This window comes from Aquarana catesbeiana, linkage group LG05, assembly GCF_042186555.1.
Source record: "Aquarana catesbeiana isolate 2022-GZ linkage group LG05, ASM4218655v1, whole genome shotgun sequence".
Lineage (NCBI taxonomy): Eukaryota > Metazoa > Chordata > Amphibia > Anura > Ranidae > Aquarana > Aquarana catesbeiana.
Genome location: NC_133328.1, coordinates 158,288,624 through 158,312,534, shown reverse-complemented (window position 1 = coordinate 158,312,534; position 23,911 = coordinate 158,288,624).

Genomic DNA, 23,911 nt, shown 5'->3' with positions numbered 1-23,911 from the left:
GTAGTGCGTCCTCCTCACAGTGTTCAGCTAAAACTACAAGTTAGTGTAGTGCGACCTCTGCACAGTGTTCAGCTAAAGCTACAAATTAGTGTAGTACGTCCTCCTCACAGTGTTCAGCTTAAACTACAAGTTAGTGTAGTTTGACCTCTGCACAGTGTTCAGCTAAAGCTACAAGTTGGTGTAGTTTGTCCTCTGAACAGTGTTCAGCTAAAACTACAAGTTAGTGTAGTGCGACCTCTGCTCAGTGTTCAGCTAAAGCTACAAATTGGTGTAGTGCGTCCTCCTCACAGTGTTCAGCTAAAGCTACAAGTTAGTTTAGTGTGACCTCTGCACAGTGTTCAGCTAAAGCTACAAATTAGTGTAGTGCGTCCTCCTCACAGTGTTCAGCTAAAACTACAAGTTAGTGTAGTTTGACCTCTGCTCAGTGTTCAGCTAAAGCTACAAGTTAGTGTAGTGCGTCCTCTGAACAGTGTTCAGCTAAAACTATAAGTTAGTGTAGTGCGAAATCTGCACAGTGTTCAGCTAAAGCTACAAGTTAGTGTAGTGCGTCCTCCTCACAGTGTTCAGCTAAAACTACAAGTTAGTGTAGTGCATCCTCTGAACAGTGTTGAGCTAAAACTACAAGTTAGTGTAGAGCATCCTCTGAACAGTGTTCAGCTAAAACTACAAGTTAGTGTAGTGCGTCCTGTGAACAGTGTTCAGCTAAAGCTAAAAGTTAGTGTAGTGCGTCCTCCTCAGTGTTCAGTGAAAGCTACAAGTTAGGGTAGTGCGTCCTCTGAACAGAGTTCAGCTAAAACTACAAGTTAGTGTAGTGAGACCTCTGCTCAGTGTTCAGCTAAAGCTACAAGTTGGTGTAGTGCGTCCTCCTCACAGTGTTCAGCTAAAACTACAAGTTAGTGTAGTGCGACCTCTGCACAGTGTTCAGCTAAAGCTACAAATTAGTGTAGTGTGTCCTCCTCACAGTGTTCAGCTAAAACTACAAGTTAGTGTAGTTTGACCTCTGCTCAGTGTTCAGCTAAAGCTACAAGTTAGTGTAGTGCGTCCTCCTCACAGTGTTCAGCTAAAACTACAAGTTAGTGTAGTGAATCCTCTGAACAGTGTTCAGCTAAAACTACAAGTTAGTGTAGTGCGACCTCTGCACAGTGTTCAGCTAAAGCTACAAATTAGTGTAGTACGTCCTCCTCACAGTGTTCAGCTTAAACTACAAGTTTTTGTAGTTTGACCTCTGCACAGTGTTCAGCTAAAGCTACAAGTTAGTGTAGTGCGTCCTCTGAACAGTGTTCAGCTAAAACTACAAGTTAGTGTAGTGCGACCTCTGCTCAGTGTTCAGCTAAAGCTACAAATTAGTGTAGTGCGTCCTCCTCACAGTGTTCAGCTAAAGCTACAAGTTAGTTTAGTGTGACCTCTGCACAGTGTTCAGCTAAAGCTACAAGTTAGTGTACTGCGTCTTCTGAACAGTGTTCAGCTAAAGCCACAAGTTAGTTTAGTGTGACCTCTGCACAGTGTTCAGCTAAAGCTACAAGTTAGGTTAGTGCGTCCTCTGAACAGAGTTCAGCTAAAACTACAAGTTAGTGTAGTGCGACCTCTGCTCAGTGTTCAGCTAAAGCTACAAGTTGGTGTAGTGCGTCCTCCTCACAGTGTTCAGCTAAAACTACAAGTTAGTGTAGTGTCACCTCTGCACAGTGTTCAGTTAAAGCTACAAATTAGTGTAGTGCATCCTCACAGTGTTCAGCTAAAACTACAAGTTAGTGTAGTTTGACCTCTGCTCAGTGTTCAGCTAAAGCTACAAGTTAGTGTAGTGCATCCTCTGAACAGTGTTCAGCTAAAACTACAAGTTAGTGTAGTGCGACCTCTGCTCAGTGTTCAGCTAAAGCTACAAATTGGTGTAGTGCGTCCTCCTCACAGTGTTCAGCTAAAGCTACAAGTTAGTTTAGTGTGACTTCTGCACAGTGTTCAGCTAAAGCTACAAGTTAGTGTAGTGCGTCCTCCTCACAGTGTTCAGCTAAAACTACAAGTTAGTGTAGTGAATCCTCTGAACAGTGTTCAGCTAAAACTACAAGTTAGTGTAGTGCGACCTCTGCACAGTGTTCAGCTAAAGCTACAAATTAGTGTAGTACGTCCTCCTCACAGTGTTCAGCTTAAACTACAAGTTTTTGTAGTTTGACCTCTGCACAGTGTTCAGCTAAAGCTACAAGTTAGTGTAGTGCGTCCTCTGAACAGTGTTCAGCTAAAACTACAAGTTAGTGTAGTGCGACCTCTGCTCAGTGTTCAGCTAAAGCTACAAATTGGTGTAGTGCGTCCTCCTCACAGTGTTCAGCTAAAGCTACAAGTTAGTTTAGTGTGACCTCTGCACAGTGTTCAGCTAAAGCTACAAGTTAGTGTACTGCGTCTTCTGAACAGTGTTCAGCTAAAGCCACAAGTTAGTTTAGTGTGACCTCTGCACAGTGTTCAGCTAAAGCTACAAGTTAGGTTAGTGCGTCCTCTGAACAGAGTTCAGCTAAAACTACAAGTTAGTGTAGTGCGACCTCTGCTCAGTGTTCAGCTAAAGCTACAAGTTGGTGTAGTGCGTCCTCCTCACAGTGTTCAGCTAAAACTACAAGTTAGTGTAGTGTGACCTCTGCACAGTGTTCAGTTAAAGCTACAAATTAGTGTAGTGCGTCCTCACAGTGTTCAGCTAAAACTACAAGTTAGTGTAGTTTGACCTCTGCTCAGTGTTCAGCTAAAGCTACAAGTTAGTGTAGTGCATCCTCTGAACAGTGTTCAGCTAAAACTACAAGTTAGTGTAGTGCGACCTCTGCTCAGTGTTCAGCTAAAGCTACAAATTGGTGTAGTGCGTCCTCCTCACAGTGTTCAGCTAAAGCTACAAGTTAGTTTAGTGTGACTTCTGCACAGTGTTCAGCTAAAGCTACAAGTTAGTGTAGTGCGTCCTCCTCACAGTGTTCAGCTAAAACTACAAGTTAGTGTAGTGAATCCTCTGAACAGTGTTCAGCTAAAACTACAAGTTAGTGTAGTGCGACCTCTGCACAGTGTTCAGCTAAAGCTACAAATTAGTGTAGTACGTCCTCCTCACAGTGTTCAGCTTAAACTACAAGTTTTTGTAGTTTGACCTCTGCACAGTGTTCAGCTAAAGCTACAAGTTAGTGTAGTGCGTCCTCTGAACAGTGTTCAGCTAAAACTACAAGTTAGTGTAGTGCGACCTCTGCTCAGTGTTCAGCTAAAGCTACAAATTGGTGTAGTGCGTCCTCCTCACAGTGTTCAGCTAAAGCTACAAGTTAGTTTAGTGTGACCTCTGCACAGTGTTCAGCTAAAGCTACAAGTTAGTGTACTGCGTCTTCTGAACAGTGTTCAGCTAAAGCCACAAGTTAGTTTAGTGTGACCTCTGCACAGTGTTCAGCTAAAGCTACAAGTTAGGTTAGTGCGTCCTCTGAACAGAGTTCAGCTAAAACTACAAGTTAGTGTAGTGCGACCTCTGCTCAGTGTTCAGCTAAAGCTACAAGTTGGTGTAGTGCGTCCTCCTCACAGTGTTCAGCTAAAACTACAAGTTAGTGTAGTGTGACCTCTGCACAGTGTTCAGTTAAAGCTACAAATTAGTGTAGTGCGTCCTCACAGTGTTCAGCTAAAACTACAAGTTAGTGTAGTTTGACCTCTGCTCAGTGTTCAGCTAAAGCTACAAGTTAGTGTAGTGCATCCTCTGAACAGTGTTCAGCTAAAACTACAAGTTAGTGTAGTGCGACCTCTGCTCAGTGTTCAGCTAAAGCTACAAATTGGTGTAGTGCGTCCTCCTCACAGTGTTCAGCTAAAGCTACAAGTTAGTTTAGTGTGACTTCTGCACAGTGTTCAGCTAAAGCTACAAGTTAGTGTAGTGCGTCCTCCTCACAGTGTTCAGCTAAAACTACAAGTTAGTGTAGTGAATCCTCTGAACAGTGTTCAGCTAAAACTACAAGTTAGTGTAGTGCGACCTCTGCACAGTGTTCAGCTAAAGCTACAAATTAGTGTAGTACGTCCTCCTCACAGTGTTCAGCTTAAACTACAAGTTTTTGTAGTTTGACCTCTGCACAGTGTTCAGCTAAAGCTACAAGTTAGTGTAGTGCGTCCTCTGAACAGTGTTCAGCTAAAACTACAAGTTAGTGTAGTGCGACCTCTGCTCAGTGTTCAGCTAAAGCTACAAATTGGTGTAGTGCGTCCTCCTCACAGTGTTCAGCTAAAGCTACAAGTTAGTTTAGTGTGACCTCTGCACAGTGTTCAGCTAAAGCTACAAGTTAGTGTACTGCGTCTTCTGAACAGTGTTCAGCTAAAGCCACAAGTTAGTTTAGTGTGACCTCTGCACAGTGTTCAGCTAAAGCTACAAGTTAGGTTAGTGCGTCCTCTGAACAGAGTTCAGCTAAAACTACAAGTTAGTGTAGTGCGACCTCTGCTCAGTGTTCAGCTAAAGCTACAAGTTGGTGTAGTGCGTCCTCCTCACAGTGTTCAGCTAAAACTACAAGTTAGTGTAGTGTGACCTCTGCACAGTGTTCAGTTAAAGCTACAAATTAGTGTAGTGCGTCCTCACAGTGTTCAGCTAAAACTACAAGTTAGTGTAGTTTGACCTCTGCTCAGTGTTCAGCTAAAGCTACAAGTTAGTGTAGTGCATCCTCTGAACAGTGTTCAGCTAAAACTACAAGTTAGTGTAGTGCGACCTCTGCTCAGTGTTCAGCTAAAGCTACAAATTGGTGTAGTGCGTCCTCCTCACAGTGTTCAGCTAAAACTACAAGTTAGTTTAGTGTGACTTCTGCACAGTGTTCAGCTAAAGCTACAAGTTAGTGTACTGCGTCATCTGAACAGTGTTCAGCTAAAGCCACAAGTTAGTTTAGTGTGACCTCTGCACAGTGTTCAGCTAAAGCTACAAGTTAGGTTAGTGTGTCCTCTGAACAGAGTTCAGCTAAAACTACAAGTTAGTGTAGTGCGACCTCTGCTCAGTGTTCAGCTAAAGCTACAAGTTAGTGTAGTGCGTCCTCCTCACAGTGTTCAGCTAAAACTACAAGTTAATGTAGTGCAACCTCTGCACAGTGTTCAGTTAAAGCTACAAATTAGTGTAGTGCGTCCTCCACACAGTGTTCAGCTAAAACTACAAGTTAGTGTAGTGCGACCTCTGCACAGTGTTCAGCTAAAGCTACAAGTTAGTGTAGTGCGTCCACCTAACAGTGTTCAGCTAAAAGTACATGTTAGTGTAGTGCGACTTCTGCACAGTATTCAGCTAAAACTACAAGTTAGTGTAGTGCGTCCTGTGAACAGTGTTCAGCTAAAGCTACAAGTTAGTGTAGTATGTCCTCCTCAGTGTTCAGCTAAAGCTACAAGTTAGGGTAGTGCGTCCTCTGAACAGAGTTCAGCTAAAACTACAAGTTATTGTAGTGAGACCTCTGCTCAGTGTTCAGCTAAAGCTACAAGTTGGTGTAGTGCGTCCTCCTCACAGTGTTCAGCTAAAACTACAAGTTAGTGTAGTGCGACCTCTGCACAGTGTTCAGCTAAAGCTACAAATTAGTGTAGTGCGTCCTCCTCACAGTGTTCAGCTAAAACTACAAGTTAGTGTAGTTTGACCTCTGCTCAGTGTTCAGCTAAAGCTACAAGTTAGTGTAGTGCGTCCTCTGAACAGTGTTCAGCTAAAACTACAAGTTAGTGTAGTGCGACCTCTGCACAGTGTTCAGCTAAAGCTACAAGTTAGTGTAGTGCGTCCTCCTCACAGTGTTCAGCTAAAACTACAAGTTAGTGTAGTGCGACCTCTGCACAGGGTTCAGCTAAAGCTACAAGTTAGTGTAGTGCGTCCTCCTCACAGTGTTCAGTTAAAACTACAAGTTAGTGTAGTGCATCCTCTGAACAGTGTTCAGATAAAACTGCAAATTAGTGTAGTGCGTCCTGTGAACAGTGTTCAGCTAAAGCTACAAGTTAGTGTAGTGCGTCCTCCTCACACTGTTCAGCTAAAGCTACAAGTTAGGGTAGTGCGTCCTCTGAACAGAGTTCAGCTAAAACTACAAGTTAGTGTAGTGCAACCTCTGCTCAGTGTTCAGCTAAAGCTACAAGTTGGTGTAGTGCGTCCTCCTCACAGTGTTCAGCTAAAACTACAAGTTAGTGTAGTGCGACCTCTGCACAGTGTTCAGCTAAAGCTACAAATTAGTGTAGTGCGTCCTCCACACAGTGTTCAGCTAAAGCTACAAGTTAGTGTACTGCGTCTTCTGAACAGTGTTCAGCTAAAGCCACAAGTTAGTTTACTGTGACCTCTGCACAGTGTTCAGCTAAAGCTACAAGTTGGTTAGTGCGTCCTCTGAACAGAGTTCAGCTAAAACTACAAGTTAGTGTAGTGCGACCTCTGCTCAGTGTTCAGCTAAAGCTACAAGTTGGTGTAGTGTGTCCTCCTCACAGTGTTCAGCTAAAACTACAAGTTAGTGTAGTGCGACCTCTGCATAGTGTTCAGTTAAAGCTACAAATTAGTGTAGTGCGTCCTCCACACAGTGTTCAGCTAAAACTACAAGTTAGTGTAGTGCGACCTCTGCACAGTGTTCAGCAAAAGCTACAAGTTAGTGTAGTGCGTCCTCCTAACAGTGTTCAGCTAAAAGTACATGTTAGTGTAGTGCAACTTCTGCACAGTGTTCAGCTAAAGCTACAAGTTAGTGTAGTGCGTCCTCCTCACAGTGTTCAGCTAAAAGTACATGTTAGTGTAGTGCGACCTCTGCACAGAGTTCAGCTAAAGCTACAAGTTAGTGTAGTGCGTCCTCCTCACAGTGTTCAGCTAAAATTACAAGTTAGTGTAGTGCATCCTCTGAACAGTGTTCAGCTAAAACTACAAGTTAGTGTAGTGCGTCCTTTGAACAGTGTTCAGCTAAAGCTACAAGTTAGTGTAGTGCGTCCTCCTCACAGTGTTCAGCTAAAGCTACAAGTTAGGGTAGTGCGTCCTCTGAACAGAGTTCAGCTAAAACTACAAGTTAGTGTAGTGCGACCTCTGCTCAGTGTTCAACTAAAGCTACAAGTTGGTGTAGTGAGTCCTCCTCACAGTGTTCAGCTAAAACTACAAGTTAGTGTAGTGTGACCTCAACACAGTGTTCAGCTAAAGCTACAAGTTAGTGTAGTGCATCCTCTGAACAGAGTTCAGCTAAATCTAGAAGTTAGTGTAGTGTGACCTCTGCTCAGTGTTCAGCTAAAGCTACAAGTTGGTGTAGTGCGTCCTCCTCACAGTGTTCAGCTAAAACTACAAGTTAGTGTAGTGCGACCTCTGCACAGTGTTCAGCTAAAGCTACAAATTAGTGTAGTGCGTCCTCCACACAGTGTTCAGCTAAAACTACAAGTTAGTGTAGTGCGACCTCTGCACAATGTTCAGCTAAAGCTACAAGTTAGTGTAGTGTGTTCTCCTCACAATGTTCAGCTAAAATTACAAGTTAGTGTAGTGCGACCTCTGCACAGTGTTAAGCTAAAGCTACAAGTTGGTGTAGTGCGTCCTCCTCACAGTGTTCAGCTAAAACTACAAGTTAGTGTGGTGCGACCTCTGCACAGTGTTCAGCTAAAGCTACAAATTAGTGTAGTGGGTCCATCTCACAGTGTTCAGCTAAAACTACAAGTTAGTGTAGTGTGACCTCTGCACAGTGTTCAGCTAAAGCTACAAGTTAGTGTGGTGTGTCCTCTGAACAGTGTTCAGCTAAAACTACAAGTTAGTGTAGTGCGACCTCTGCACAGTGTTCAGCTAAAGCTACAAGTTAGTTTGGTGTGTCCTCTGAACAGAGTTCAGCTAAAACTACAAGTTAGTGTAGTGCGACCTCTGCTCAGTGTTCAGCTAAAGCTACAAGTTGGTGTAGTGCGTCCTCCTCACAGTGTTCAGCTAAAACTACAAGTTAGTGTAGTGCGACCTCTGCACAGTATTCAGTTAAAGCTACAAATTAGTGTAGTGCGTCCTCCACACAGTGTTCAGCTAAAACTACAAGTTAGTGTAGTGCATCCTCTGAACAGTGTTCAGCTAAAACTACAAGTTAGTGTAGTGCGTCCTGTGAACAGTGTTCAGCTAAAGCTACAAGTTAGTGTAGTGCGTCCTCCTCACAGTGTTCAGCTAAAGCTACAAGTTAGGGTAATGCGTCCTCTGAGCAGAGTTCAGCTAAAACTACAAGTTAGTGTGGTGCGACCTCTGCTCAGTGTTCAGCTAAAGCTACAAGTTAGTGTGGTGTGTCCTCTGAACAGTGTTCAGCTAAAACTACAAGTTAGTGTAGTGCGACCTCTGCACAGTGTTCAGCTAAAGCTACAAGTTAGTGTGGTGTGTCCTCTGAACAGAGTTCAGCTAAAACTACAAGTTAGTGTAGTGCGACCTCTGCTCAGTGTTCAGCTAAAGCTACAAGTTGGTGTAGTGCGTCCTCCTCACAGTGTTCAGCTAAAACTACAAGTTAGTGTAGTGCAACCTCTGCACAGTGTTCAGCTAAAGCTACAAGTTAGTGTAGTGCGTCCTCCTCAAAGTGTTCAGCTAAAACTACAAGTTAGTGTAGTGTGATCTCTGCACAGTGTTCAGCTAAAGCTACAAGTTAGTGTAGTGCGTCATCCTCACATTGTTCAGCTAAAACTACAAGTTAGTGTAGTGCAACCTCTGCACAGTGTTCAGATAAAGCTAAAAGTTAGTGTAGTGCGTCCTTCTCACAGTGTTCAGCTAAAACTACAAGTTAGTTTAGTGCGACCTCTGCACAGTGTTCAGCTAAAACTACAAGTTAGTGTAGTGCGTCCTCCTCACAGTGTTCAGCTAAAGCTACAAGTTAGTGTAGTGCGTCCTCCTCACAGTGTTCAGCTAAAGCTACAAGTAAGTTTAGTTTGACCTCTGCACAGTGTTCAGCTAAAGCTATATGTTAGTGTAGTGCGTCCTATGAACAGTATTCATCTAAAAGTACAAGTTAGTGTAGTGCAACCTCTGCACAGTGTTCAGCTAAAGCTACAAGTTGGTGTAGTGCATCCTCCTCACAGTGTTCAGCTAAAACTACAAGTTAGTGTAGTGCAACCTCTGCACAGTGTTCAGCTAAAGCTACAAATTAGTTTAGTGTGACCTCTGCACAGTGTTCAGCTAAAGCTATAAGTTTGGGTAGTGCGTCCTCCTCACAGTGTTCAGCTAAAGCTATAAGTTGGTGTAGTGCGTCCCGTTCTCCTCACAGTGTTCAGCTAAAACTACAAGTTAGTGTAGTGCGACCTCTGCTCAGTGTTCAGCTAAAGCTACATATTGGTGTAGTGCGTCCTCCTCACAGTGTTCAACTAAAGCTACAAGTTAGTTTAGTGTGACCTCTGCACAGTGTTCAGCTAAATCTACAAGTTAGTGTAGTGCATCCTCTGAACAGTGTTCAGCTAAAGCTACTAGTTAGTGTAGTGCGTCCTCTGAAGAGTGTTCAGCTAAAACTACAAGTTAGTGTAGTGCGACCTCTGCTCAGTCTTCAGCTAAAGCTACAAATTGCTGTAGTGCGTCCTCCTCACAGTGTTCAGCTAAAGCTACAAGTTAGTTTAGTGTGACCTCTGCACAGTGTTCAGCTAAAGCTACAAGTTAGGGTAGTGCGTCCGCTGAACAGAGTTCAGCTAAAACTACAAGTTAGTGTAGAGCGACCTCTGCTCAGTGTTCAGCTAAAGCTACAAGTTGGTGTAGTGCGTCCTCCTCACAGTGTTCAGCTAAAGCTACAAGTTAGTGTAGTGCATCCTCTGAACAGTGTTCAGCTAAAGCTACAAATTAGTTTAGTGTGACCTCTGCTCAGTGTTCAGCTAAAGCTATAAGTTTGGGTAGTGTGTCCGCCTCACAGTGTGTAGTGTGTCCTCCTCACAGTGTTCAGCTAAAACTACAAGTTAGTGTAGTGCGTCCTCTAAACAGTGTTCAGCTAAAACTACAAGTTAGTGTAGTGCAACCTCTGCACAGTGTTCAGCTAAAGCTACAAGTTGGTGTAGTGCTTCCTCCTCACAGTGTTCAGCTAAAACTACAAGTTAGTGTAGTGTGACCTCTGCACAGTGTTCAGCTAAAGCTACAAGTTAGTGTAGTGCATTTTCCGCACAGTGTTAAGCTAAAACCACAAGTTAATGTAGTGCGACCTCTGCAAAGTGTTCAGCTAAAGCTACAAGTTAGTGTAGTGTATCCTCCTCACAATGTTCAGCTAAAACTACAAGTTAGTGTAGTGCGACCTCTGCACAGTGTCCAGCTAAAGCTACAAGTAAGTGTAGTGCTTCCTCCTCACAGTATTCAGCTAAAACTACAAGTTAGTGTAATGTGACCTCTGCACAGTGTTCAGCTAAAGCTACATGTTAGTGCAGTGCGTCCTCCTCACAGTGTTCAGCTAAAAATACAAGTTAGTGTAGTGTGTCCTCTGAACAGTGTTCAGCTAAAACTACAAAGTTAGTGTAGTGCATCCTCTGAACAGTGTTCAGCTAAAGCTACAAGTTAGTGCAGTGTGTCCTCCTCACAATGTTCAGCTAAAGCTACAAGTTAGTTTAGTGTGACCTCTGCACAGTGTTCAGCTAAAGCTACAAGTAGGGGTAGTGCGTCCTCCTCATAGTGTTCAGCTAAAGCTACAAATTAGTTTAGTGTGACCTCTGCTCAGTGTTCAGCTAAAGCTATAAGTTTGGGTAGTGCGTCCGCCTCACAGTGTTCAGCTAAAGCTACAAGTTGGTGTAGTGCGTCCCGTCCTCCTCACAGTGTTCAACTAAAACTACAAGTTAGTGTAGTGCGTCCTCTGAACAGTGTTTAGCTAAAGCTACAAGTTAGTGTAGTGCGTCCTCCTCACAATGTTCAGCTAAAGCTACAAGTTAGTTTAGTGTGACCTCTGCACAGTGTTCAGCTAAAGCTACAAGTAAGGGTAGTGCTTCCTCCTCACAGTGTTCAGCTAAAGCTACAAATTAGTTTAGTGTGACCTCTGCACAGTGTTCAGCTAAAGCTATAAGTTTGGGTAGTGCGTCCTCCTCACAGTGTTCAGCTAAAGCTATAAGTTGGTGTAGTGCGTCCCGTTCTCCTCACAGTGTTCAGCTAAAACTACAAGTTAGTGTAGTGCGACCTCTGCACAGTGTTCAGCTAAAGCTACAAGTTAGTGTAGTGCGTCCTCCTCACAGTGTTCAGATAAAACTACAAGTTAGTGTAGTGCATCCTCTGAAGAGTGTTCAGCTAAAACTACAAGTTAGTGTAGTGCGTCCTCTAAACAGTGTTCAGCTAAAGCTACAAGTTAGTGTAGTGCGTCCTCTGAACAGTGTTCAGCTAAAGCTACAAGTTAGTGTAGTGAATCCTCCTCACAGTGTTCAGCTAAAACTACAAGTTAATGTAGTGCGACCTCTGCAAAGTGTTCAGCTAAAGCTACAAGTTAGTGTAGTGTGTCCTCCTCACAGTGTTCAGCTAAAGCTACAAGTTAGTGTAGTGCATCCTCTGAACAGTGTTCAGCTAAAGCTACAAGTTAGTGTATTGCATCCTCCTCAGAGTGTTCAGCTAAAGCTACAAGTTAGTTTAGTGTGACCTCTGCACAGTGTTCAGCTAAAGCTACAAGTAAGGGTAGTGCGTCCTCCTCACAGTGTTCAGCTAAAGCTACAAATTAGTTTAGTGTGACCTCTGCACAGTGTTCAGCTAAAGCTATAAGTTTGGGTAGTGCGTCCTCTTCACAGTGTTCAGCTAAAGCTACAAGTTGGTGTAGTGCGTCACGTCCTCCTCACAGTGTTCAACTAAAACTACAAGTTAGTGTAGTGAGACCTCTGCCCAGTGTTCAGCTAAAGCTTCAAGTTAGTGTAATACGTCCTCCTCACAGTGTTCAGCTAAAACTACAAGTTAGTGTAGTGCATCCTCTGAACAGTGTTCAGCTAAAACTACAAGTTAGTGTAGTGCGTCCTCTAAACAGTGTTCAGCTAAAGCTACAAGTTAGTGTAGTGCGTCCTCTGAACAGTGTTCAGCTAAAGCTACAAGTTAGTGTAGTGAATCCTCCTCACAGTGTTCAGCTAAAACTACAAGTTAATGTAGTGCGACCTCTGCAAAGTGTTCAGCTAAAGCTACAAGTTAGTGTAGTGTGTCCTCCTCACAGTGTTCAGCTAAAGCTACAAGGTAGTGTAGTGCATCCTCTGAACAGTGTTCAGCTAAAGCTACAAGTTAGTGTATTGCATCCTCCTCAGAGTGTTCAGCTAAAGCTACAAGTTAGTTTAGTGTGACCTCTGCACAGTGTTCAGCTAAAGCTACAAGTAAGGGTAGTGCGTCCTCCTCACAGTGTTCAGCTAAAGCTACAAATTAGTTTAGTGTGACCTCTGCACAGTGTTCAGCTAAAGCTATAAGTTTGGGTAGTGCGTCCTCTTCACAGTGTTCAGCTAAAGCTACAAGTTGGTGTAGTGCGTCACGTCCTCCTCACAGTGTTCAACTAAAACTACAAGTTAGTGTAGTGAGACCTCTGCCCAGTGTTCAGCTAAAGCTTCAAGTTAGTGTAATACGTCCTCCTCACAGTGTTCAGCTAAAACTACCAGTTAGTGTAGTGCGTCCTCTAAACAGTGTTCAGCTAAAGCTACAAGTTAGTGTAGTGCGTCCTCCTCACAGTGTTCAGCTAAAGCTACAAGTTAGTGTAGTGCGACCTCTGCCCAGTGTTCAGCTAAAGCTACAAGTTAGTGTAATGCGTCCTTTTCACAGTGTTCAGCTAAAACTACAAGTTAGTGTAGTGTGTCCTCTAAACAGTGTTCAGCTAAAACTACAAGTTAGTGTAGTGCATCCTCTGAACAGTGTTCAGCTAAAACTACAAGTTAGTGTAGTGCGTCCTCTAAACAGTGTTCAGCTAAAGCTACAAGTTAGTGTAGTGCGTCCTCCTCACAGTGTTCAGCTAAAGCTACAAGTTAGTTTAGTGTGACCTCTGCACAGTGTTCAGCTAAAACTACAAGTTAGTGTAGTGTGTCCTCTGAACAGTATTCAGCTAAAACTACAAGTTAGTGTAGTGAGACCTCTGCTCAGTGTTCAGCTAAAGCTACAAATTGGTGTAGTGCGTCCTCCTCACAGTGTTCAGCTAAAGCTACAAGTTAGTTTAGTGTGACCTCTGCACAGTGTTCAGTTAAAGCTACAAGTTAGTGTAGTGAATCCTCCTCACAGTGTTCAGCTAAAACTACAAGTTAATGTAGTGCGACCTCTGCAAAGTGTTCAGCTAAAGCTACAAGTTAGTGTAGTGTGTCCTCCTCACAGTGTTCAGCTACAGCTACAAGTTAGTGTTTTGCATCCTACTGAACAGTGTTCAGCTAAAGCTACAAGTTAGTGTAGTGCATCCTCCTCACAGTGTTCAGCTAAAGCTACAAGTTAGTTTAGTGTGACCTCTGCACAGTGTTCAGCTAAAGCTACAAGTAAGGGTAGTGCGTCCTCCTCACAGTGTTCAGCTAAAGCTACAAGTTAGTTTAGTGTGACCTCTGCACAGTGTTTAGCTAAAGCTATAAGTTTGGGTAGTGCGTCCTCTTCACAGTGTTCAGCTAAAGCTACAAGTTGGTGTAGTGTGTCACGTCCTCCTCACAGTGTTCAACTAAAACTACAAGTTAGTGTAGTGAGACCTCTGCCCAGTGTTCAGCTAAAGCTTCAAGTTAGTGTAATACGTCCTCCTCACAGTGTTCAGCTAAAACTACAAGTTAGTGTAGTGCATCCTCTGAACAGTGTTCAGCTAAAACTACAAGTTAGTGTAGTGCGTCCTCTAAACAGTGTTCAGCTAAAACTACATGTTAGTGTAGTGCATCCTCTGAACAGTGTTCAGCTAAAACTACAAGTTAGTGTAGTGCGTCCTCTAAACAGTGTTCGGCTAAAGCTACAAGTTAGTGTAGTGCGTCCTCCTCACAGTGTTCAGCTAAAGCTACAAGTTAGTTTAGTGTGACCTCTGCACAGTGTTCAGCTAAAACTACAAGTTAGTGTAGTGCGTCCTCTGAACAGTATTCAGCTAACACTACAAGTTAGTGTAGTGCGACCTCTGCTCAGTGTTCAGCTAAAGCTACAAATTGGTGTAGTGCGTCCTCCTCACAGTGTTCAGCTAAAGCTACAAGTTAGTTTAGTGTGACCTCTGCACAGTGTTCAGCTAAAGCTACAAGTTAGTGTAGTGAATCCTCCTCACAGTGTTCAGCTAAAACTACAAGTTAATGTAGTGCGACCTCTGCAAAGTGTTCAGCTAAAGCTACAAGTTAGTGTAGTGTGTCCTCCTCACAGTGTTCAGCTAAAGCTACAAGTTAGTGTAGTGCATCCTCTGAACAGTGTTCAGCTAAAGCTACAACTTAGTGTAGTGCATCCTCCTCACAGTGTTCAGCTAAAGCTACAAGTTAGTTTAGTGTGACCTCTGCACAGTGTTCAGCTAAAGCTACAAGTAAGGGTAGTGCGTCCTCCTCACAGTGTTCAGCTAAAGCTACAAATTAGTTTAGTGTGACCTCTGCACAGTGTTCAGCTAAAGCTATAAGTTTGGGTAGTGTGTCCTCTTCACAGTGTTCAGCTAAAGCTAAAAGTTAGTGTAGTGTTTCACGTCCTCCTCACAGTGTTCAACTAAAACTACAAGTTAGTGTAGTGAGACCTCTGCCCAGTGTTCAGCTAAAGCTTCAAGTTAGTGTAATACGTCCTCCTCACAGTGTTCAGCTAAAACTACAAGTTAGTGTAGTGCATCCTCTGAACAGTGTTGAGCTAAAACTACAAGTTAGTGTAGTGCGTCCTCTAAACAGTGTTCAGCTAAAGCTACAAGTTAGTGTAGTGCGTCCTCCTCACAGTGTTCAGCTAAAGCTACAAGTTAGTGTAGTGCGACCTCTGCCCAGTGTTCAGCTAAAGCTACAAGTTAGTGTAATGCGTCCTTTTCACAGTGTTCAGCTAAAACTACAAGCTAGTGTAGTGTGTCCTCTAAACAGTGTTCAGCTAAAACTACAAGTTAGTGTAGTGCATCCTCTGAACAGTGTTCAGCTAAAACTACAAGTTAGTGTAGTGCGTCCTCTAAACAGTGTTCAGCTAAAGCTACAAGTTAGTGTAGTGCGTCCTCCTCACAGTGTTCAGCTAAAGCTACAAGTTAGTTTAGTGTGACCTCTGCACAGTGTTCAGCTAAAACTACAAGTTAGTGTAGTGCGTCCTCTGAACAGTATTCAGCTAAAACTACAAGTTAGTGTAGTGCGACCTCTGCTCAGTGTTCAGCTAAAGCTACAAATTGGTGTAGTGCGTCCTCCTCATAGTGTTCAGCTAAAGCTACAAGTTAGTTTAGTGTGACCTCTGCACAGTGTTCAGCTAAAGCTAAAAGTAGGGGTAGTGCGTCCTCCTCACAGTGTTTAGCTAAAGCTACAAATGAATTTAGTGTGACCTCTGCACAGTGTTCAGTTAAAGCTACAAGTTTTGGTAGTGCGTCCTCCTCACAGTTTTCAGCTAAAGCTATAAGTTGGTGTAGTGCGTCCTCCTCACAGTGTTCAACTAAAACTACAAGTTAGTGTAGTGCGACCTCTGCACAGTGTTCAGCTAAAGCTACAAGTTAGTGTAGTGCGTCCTCCTCACAGTGTTCAGCTAAAACTACAAGTTAGTGTAGTGCATCCTCTGAACAGTGTTTAGCCAAAACTACAAGTTAGTGTAGTGCGTCCTCTGAACAGTGTTCACCTAAAGCTACAAGTTAGTGTAGTGCATCCTCCTCACAGTGTTCAGCTAAAGCTACAAGTTAGTTTAGTGTGACCTCTGCACAGTGTTTAGCTAAACCTACAAGTTAGTGTAGTGCATCCTCTGAACAGTGTTCAGCTAAAGCTACAAGTTAGTGTAGTGCGTCCTCTGAACAGTGTTCAGCTAAAACTACAAGTTAGTGTAGTGCGACCTCTGCTCAGTCTTCAGCTAAAGCTACAAATTGGTGTAGTGCGTCCTCCTCACAGTGTTCAGCTAAAGCTACAAGTTAGTTTATTGTGACCTCTGCACAGTGTTCAGCTAAAGCTACAAGTTAGTGTACTGCGTCTTCTGAACAGTGTTCAGCTAAAGCTACAAGTTAGTTTAGTGTGAATTCTGCACAGTGTTCAGCTAAAGCTACAAGTTAAGGTAGTGCGTCCTCTGAACAGAGTTCAGCTAAAACTACAAGTTAGTGTAGTGCGACCTCTGCTCAGTGTTCAGCTAAAGCTACAAGTTGGTGTAGTGCGTCCTCCTCACAGTGTTCAGCTAAAACTACAAGTTAGTGTAATGCGACCTCCTCACAGTGTTCAGCTAAAAGTACATGTTAGTGTAGTGCGACCTCTGCACAGTGTTCAGCTAAAGCTGCAAGTTAGTGTAGTGCGTCCTCCTCACAGTGTTCAGCTAAAAGTACATGTTAGTGTTGTGCGACCTCTGCACAGTGTTCAGCTAAAGCTACAAGTTAGTGTAGTGCATCCTCCTCACAGTGTTCAGCTAAAAGTACAAGTTAGTGTAGTGCGACCTCTGCACAGTGTTCAGCTAAAGCTACAAGTTAGTGTAGTGTGTCCTCCTCACAGTGTTCAGCTAAAACTACAACTTAGTGTAGTGCAACCTCTGCACAGTGTTCAGCTAAAGCTACAAGTTGGTGTAGTGCGTCCTCCTCACAGTGTTCAGCTAAAACTACAAGTTAGTGTAGTGCAACCTCTGCACAGTGTTCAGCTAAAGCTACAAGTTAGTGCAGTGCGTCCTCCTCACAGTGTTCAGCTAAAACTACAAGTTAGTGTAGTGCAACCTCTGCACAGTGTTCAGCTAAAGCTACAAGTTAGTGTAGTGCGTCCTCCTCACAGTGTTCAGCTAAAACTACAAGTTAGTGTAATGCGACCTCTGCACAGTGTTCAGCTAAAGCTACATATTAGTGTAGTGCGTCCTCTGAACAGTATTCAGCTAAAACTACAACTTAGTGTAGTGCAACCTCTGCACAGTGTTCAGATAAAGCTACAAGTTGGTGTAGTGCGTCCTCCTCACAGTGTTCAGCAAAAACTACAAGTTAGTGTAGTGTGACCTCTGCACCGTGTTCAGCTAAAGCTACAAGTTAGTGTAGTGCGTCCTCCTCACAGTGTTCAGCTAAAACTACAAGTTAGTGTAGTGCGACCTCTGCACAGTGTTCAGCTAAAGCTACAAGATAGTGTAGTGCGTCATCCTTACAGTGTTCAGCTAAAACTACAAGTTAGTGTAGTGCGACCTCTGCACAGTCTTCAGCTAAAGCTACATATTAGTGTAGTGCGTCCTCTGAAGAGTATTCAGCTAAAACTGCAAGTTAGTGTAGTGTGACCTCTGCACAGGGTTCAGCTAAAACTACAAGTTAGTGTAGTGCGACCTCTGCACAGTGTTCAGCTAAAGCTACAAGATAGTGAAGTGCGTCATCCTCACAGTGTTCAGCTAAAACTACAAGTTAGTGTAGTGTGACCTCTGCACAGTGTTCAGCTAAAGCTACAAGTTAGTGTAGTGCGTCTTCCTCACAGTGTTCAGCTAAAACTACAAGTTAGTGTAATGTGACCTCTGCACAGTGTTCAGCTAAAGCTACAAGTTAGTGTAGTGCGTCCTCCTCACAGTTTTCAGCTAAAACTGCAAGTTAGTGTAGTGCGTCCTCTGAACAGTGTTCAGCTAAAACTGCAAGTTAGTGTAGTGCCACCTCTGCACAGTGTTCAGCTAAAGCTACAAGTTAGTGTAGTGTGTCCTCCTCACAGTGTTCAGCTAAAGCTGCAAGTTATTGTAGTGTGTCCTCCTCACAGTGTTCAGCTAAAGCTAAAAGTTAGTTTAGTGTGACCTCTGCACAGTGTTCAGCTAAAGCTGCAAGTTAGGGCAGTGCGTCCTCCTCACAGTGTTCAGCTAAAGCTACAAGTTAGTTTAGTGTGACCTCTGCACAGTGTTCAGCTAAAGCTACAGGTTAGGGTAGTGCGTCCTCCTCACAGTGTTCAGCTAAAGCTACAAGTTAGTTTAGTGTGACCTCTGCACAGTGTTCAGCTAAAGCTACAAATTAGGGTAGTGCGTCCTCCTCACAGTGTTCAGCTAAAGCTACAAGTTGGTGTAGTGCGTCCTCCTCACAGTGTTCAGCTAAAACAACAAGTTAGTTTAGTGCGACCTCTGATCAGTGTTCAGCTAAAGCTACAAGATAGTGGGGCGTGGCCAGCGCGGCATGTGAGCAGACGTCTAGTCACAGAGCTCCTGCAGTGATCCTGATTTGATCCGGTTACCGGCACTCTATTAACCCCGTTTTCGGCTTGATCGAACGGGGAGAACCCCCGGCACATTCCGCACCCACTCCGGTGTACCAAGAGGGCATGATGACCCGTGGACAGAGAGGAGAAAGTTCCAGGATGGATCCTCAACATGGCGCCGCTCCGCCGTCCACACAGAAACGTGACAAGCTGAAGGAGGGACAGCACAAGCAGCTGAAAAGCTCTAAGGATGGCTCCGCTGACCACCCTAAGGACATGAGGTACTATGCTCAAAAACTGTCTGAAAAACCAGGCCTAGATGCAGCACAGTCACTAAATGAATGCCCTGATTTTAATGACACTGTGGAGGAAGAATGTATGGAAGCACAGGGAGCAGGGGCCAGGCTGACACAGGGAGAGGACAGTGAGGCTATGCCTGATGAGCCTGAAGAACATGAGGAGGAGGAGGGGGGTGCACAGCCCACACTGGCAGACATCTTAAAAGCAGTTAATAAATGTACAGCCTCTGTAAACAATCTACAAGTACGATTTGGTGGCCTCAAGGAGGAGGTTAGTCTCATCAGACAAGATATCCAGAAAATTCGAGAGCGTACCACTGCAACAGAAAGCAGAATCAGTGAGCTTGAAGATAAACTACCTGCACTGCTTAGAGACTCCCAATCCACCACACGTCTAGCAAGAGCTACGGATATCCGCGCTGAGGATTTTGAAAATCGCCTCAGGCGCAATAACGTGCGCATAGTCGGCTTACAGGAGAAGGTGGAGGGCCGTGACCCCACGCAATTCATAGAACAATGGATGGCTGAAATATTCGGTAAGGAGGCTTTTACTCACTTATATGCTGTGAAAAGAGCTCACAGAATACCTGCCAGACCTCTCCCGCCAGGAAACCCCCCCCGCCCAATACTGGCCCGTCTCCTGAATTATAGAGACAGGGAAATTATCCTGAAACTAGCCAGAGAAAAGAGGAATGTCCAGTACAATGGCACGCGGATTTCATTCTACCCAGATTTCTCAGCTGCAGTCCAGAAGAACCGCGCACGGTTCTCGGAAATTAAAAAACGCCTGCAGAGAGTACAAGCCTCTTATGCAATGCTTTACCCTGCAAAACTCAGGGTTACATTGAGAGGCAGGGCACATTTCTTTGAACACCCGGCGGAAGCTGCGGACTGGCTAGACGCTAATGAAAATGAGCTGCGCCAGGATAGGAGACCAGAAGCGGAGATAGATTGATATCCCTAACAAAGGCCCAGAGATTTATCTTTTTCTTTTCCCCTCGGAGGAAGGTTGTGCCGGAAACAAACATTGATTCATTCTCTACAAAAAAGCGAGTTCGATGACAAGATGGATCATGGCAATGTACATCATAGCAAGTACCAGAAAATATGTCATTGCTGTTTGGAGGGACCGGTTGTCCCACACAGGTTTGGTATATCAGTTGACACACCGGTGTCGTGGATTACAAAAAATAGTTGCCTTTCAACACGACAAGTGCATATTGACGGATAATTTATATCAGAAGAGGCACTTTTATTCGATTTATGCACCGTTGTGCGTTTCACGTTACTTCTACACACAAGTTTATTCCAGAGCTATCGAGGTATTGCGGTCCCTGGACAGAGCCGTAACTTTCTTCTTCTTGCATTGGCAGTCTCGTCACTTCTTGGCCCCTACGGGCTGCTGCGTGATGGTTCTTCCCCCCCCCATGGATGAGAGTCAGGGGGGCACCATGTTGTTTTACCCTGTTATTTTCCAACTAGACACCCAAAAATGACGACAGTAACTGTCCTTTCCTGGAATATTAGGGGCCTGCAAGACCCCCTAAAGCGAACGATGGTATCATCCTTATTGAGGAAACGTCTCCCGGCAATATGTGCTTTACAAGAGACCCACCTCACTGCTGATTCACTGTCATGCATTAATTTCAGATGGGTGGGTAGGGCATACCACTCCACTCACACCTCATATTCTCGGGGTGTGAGTGTACTGGTGCCTGGCTCCATAGATTTTGTGGAGTTAGATTCTGAATTGGATGATGAGGGGAGATATGTATTTTTATGTTGTACATTGTTTTCCTTTAAATGTATACTGGCATTTGTATATGTGCCCCCGCCGTACAATAATCTGGTGTTGAGGTCCCTGATCACGTTCCAAATGAAGTACCCGGAGACGCCAATGTATGTCTTTGGAGACTTCAACAATTATATAGACGCAATACTAGATAAGCACCCGCCTGTGATGGGGGGAAGGGGGGTACACCGTACAGCTCTTAGGAAACTCATTGAGGAGGTGGGATGGAGGGACCCATGGAGAGCTAAAAACCCGGGAGTTAAACAGTTTTCCTGTTTCTCAAAAAGCTATGCTTCACTATCAAGGATAGATTTATGCCTATGCTCTAGTGCAGCTGAACGACACATCTCTGAGGTGACTTATGCTCTTAGGAGTGTGTCGGATCACTCCCCATTGATAGTAACTTTAGAGGTGCGCCCCCCTTCCACGATGGCAAAAACCCCATGGAAAATGAACGCTTTTTGGCTGAGTCTCTTCCCTTCCCATGAGCAAATAGAATCTCATATAATAGAATTTTGGCGCCTACATGAGGCTGACGAACAGTGGCCTGTAAACTGGGAAGCCTTTAAGGCGGTCCTGAGAGGCCTATTTATAAATGAAATTCAAGCTGTTAAGAGAAAGACACATGCTCAGAGGGAGGGAATTGAAAACATGGCAAAGGAACTCGAGAGCAAATTTATTACAGATCCAACCCAAAGTAACAAAGAGGAGTGGCTCTCTGCGCAAGATGCGTTGTATAGAATCACGACATCTACAGCAGAGAGGAAGAGATTTTTTCATAAAGCAGCATTTTACGAGGAGGGAGAGCACACTGGACGCCTATTAGCAACCATTGCCCATGCCCATCAAACTTCCCCCTCAATCGGGGCCCTAAGTACACAACTTGGAGGGCTAACCAATGCCCCGGACCAAATCTTAGCCGAATTGGTGGGATTCTATTCCTCCCTCTATGAGTCCAAACAAACATATACCTTGGACTCATTAACCGAATATCTAGACAATATTCAGCTCCCCAGCTTACAAGTGGCAGCTAGGGGGGAACTTGACGCCCCTTTGACTGTCGAGGAACTGCAGTTGGCGACCAGTCTGTTCCCCAATTCCAAGGCCCCGGGTGACGATGGACTACCCATCGAAGTATACAAACAATATGGCGAGCTTATACTTCCACGTCTATTGAAGGTATTTGAAGCAGCGAAACAGAGTGGTAACCTTCCTCAATCAATGACTAGAGCAAATATAGTTTTGATACTAAAACCCAATAAAGACCCTCTTGACCCGGGGTCATACCGCCCTATATCTCTTTTACAAACTGATGTAAAGATATTAGCCAAAGCATTAGCAATCCGTATAAATAAAGTCATATCCAGCATAATTCACTCGGATCAATCCGGATTCATGCCCCAAAAGTCGACTGCGATAAACCTCCGTAGACTTTTTCTCAATATCCAATCTCAGGCAGACAATAGGGGAGATAGAGCGCTGCTGTCACTGGACGCCCACAAGGCGTTTGATAGCGTCGAGTGGGACTATCTATGGGCGGTGATGCGAAAATTTGGAATTGGGGAGGGCTTTATCAAATGGGTGCAACTACTCTATTCGTCTCCTATAGCGGCCATTAGGGAGGGGGGAAGGATTTCTTCACCCTTTAAACTATACAGGGGTACGAGGCAGGGGTGCCCCCTGTCTCGGCTCCTGTTTGCTATGGCTATTGAGCCCTTAGCGGCTACGATACGCGCTAATCCCTTGATACAGGGTTTTAGATACGGAGACATTCAGGAGAAGGTAATTATGTATGCAGATGACACCATGCTGCTGCTGGGTGATACATCTAACTCACTGACAGAGGCAATGAGAGTAATTAGACAATTCGGGAAATACTCAGGCTTAGTTATTAACTGGACCAAGTCCTCTCTGCTGCTACTGGATCGCGACCCGCCAACAACCCAACAAAATATGCAAGACATACCAGTCTCGACATCCTTCAAATATTTAGGTATACAGATTACAGCCCGTATTTTGGACTATGTGAATCTTAATCTAACCCCATTGATCAATAGATGTCGTGACCGGGTCAAAGTGTGGAGTAAATTAAAGCTGTCCCTGGTAGGCAGAATAAACTTAATAAAGATGATCCTTATGCCACAATTACTATATGTGCTCCACAATTCTCCAATGGTTATTACTCTGAAAAAGTTTAGAATCATCAACTCCCTCTTCCGTTCATTTATATGGCTTTCTAGGCCTCCTAGAATTAAACTAGAGCAGTTACAACGTCCCAAAGACAATGGAGGTTTAGCATTGCCTAACCCCTGGGTGTATTATTTGGCCTCTCAGCTACAGCACATTGCTAGAGCCATAGGTCCCGGGAAGGACCTGGAGATGAACCTGAGAGACCCTTCGGCCCACATACTTCGGTTCACTTCCAGGAGAGAGGTAGTGGATGGATTAGAGGCCTTACAATATAACAAATCTAATAAGCTTTACCCAACTTATGCACTTATGCAGAAAATTTGGAACAAGGTCAGGATGCTGCAGGGGGTGGAGGGCTTCACCAGGTATAGCCCCATCTGGGAAAATAATCACTATTCCGAAATAGCTAAAATACCCTATGGTTTTAATTGGCAACAATACGGGGTGTCCCATATAGTCCACATACTTAGAGACGGTAAATTGAGACCCTTCTCGGAGCTCAGGGAGGCCTTTCAATTACCGGCCTCTATGCTCTTCTATTACAGACAACTTAAACATGCAATGGATGCACAAAGGGGCCCCGATATTTGGAACCTGCAACCCACTCCTATTTTCAACCACCTACAGTGGTGCAGTGGTTAGCACTCTCGCCTAGCAGTAAAAAAGGGTCGCTGGTTCGAATCCCAACCACGACACTACCTGCCTGGAGTTTGCATGTTCTCCCTGTGCCTGCGTGGGTTTCCTCCGGGTACTCCGGTTTCCTCCCACACTCCAAAGACATGCTGGTAGGTTAATTGGCTTCTGTCCAAAATTGGCCCTAGTATATGAATGGGGACCTTGGATTGAGGGTAGGGACTGATGTGAGTGTGCGATGTACAGGGTTAGGGACAAGGGTCAGGGTCAGGGTTGTAGACACACACTCACTCAGGTTGAACTGGATGGACTGGTGTCTTTATTCAACCTTACTAACTATGTAACTATTTGCCATAACTACTTATAGAGGATTTATATCCGACTGCTATACCATGCTTCTGAACCTTTTCCTAGGGGACGCGCCTCTGAGGATCATGTCCCACTGGGAACAGGATGTTGGCTCCTTTGGGGAGGAACAGTGGGAGGAAGCCTTACAGGCAGTCTCCACGTGTTCATTAAACGCTGCTCAAAAGCTCTCACAGCTCTATATTATTTCCAGAGTGCACTACACACCGGCTAGATTGGCACGTATGGGTTTGGGCACTGATCCCACCTGCACCAGATGCTCCAGAGACCATGGAGATCTCATACACCTCCTGTGGAGATGCCCAAAATTACACCTCTATTGGAACGAGGTTATTAATACCATTAATAGAGTTTTTCAAATAGTGATACCTTTGGATCCCAAACCATGTGTGCTGGGGATTGTGGATGATCTACTGACTGAGGATATCCTTAGACAGGCCATCAGAAGAGCTCTGTTTCAGGCTCGCCTGCTTATCCTCAGGCACTGGAAATCCGCGAGTCCCCCCACGGTACAAGAATGGATTACACAAATGGGGGCCACAATCCGTATGGAAAAAATTATATACCAGCATAGGGGAGTGACACAAAAATA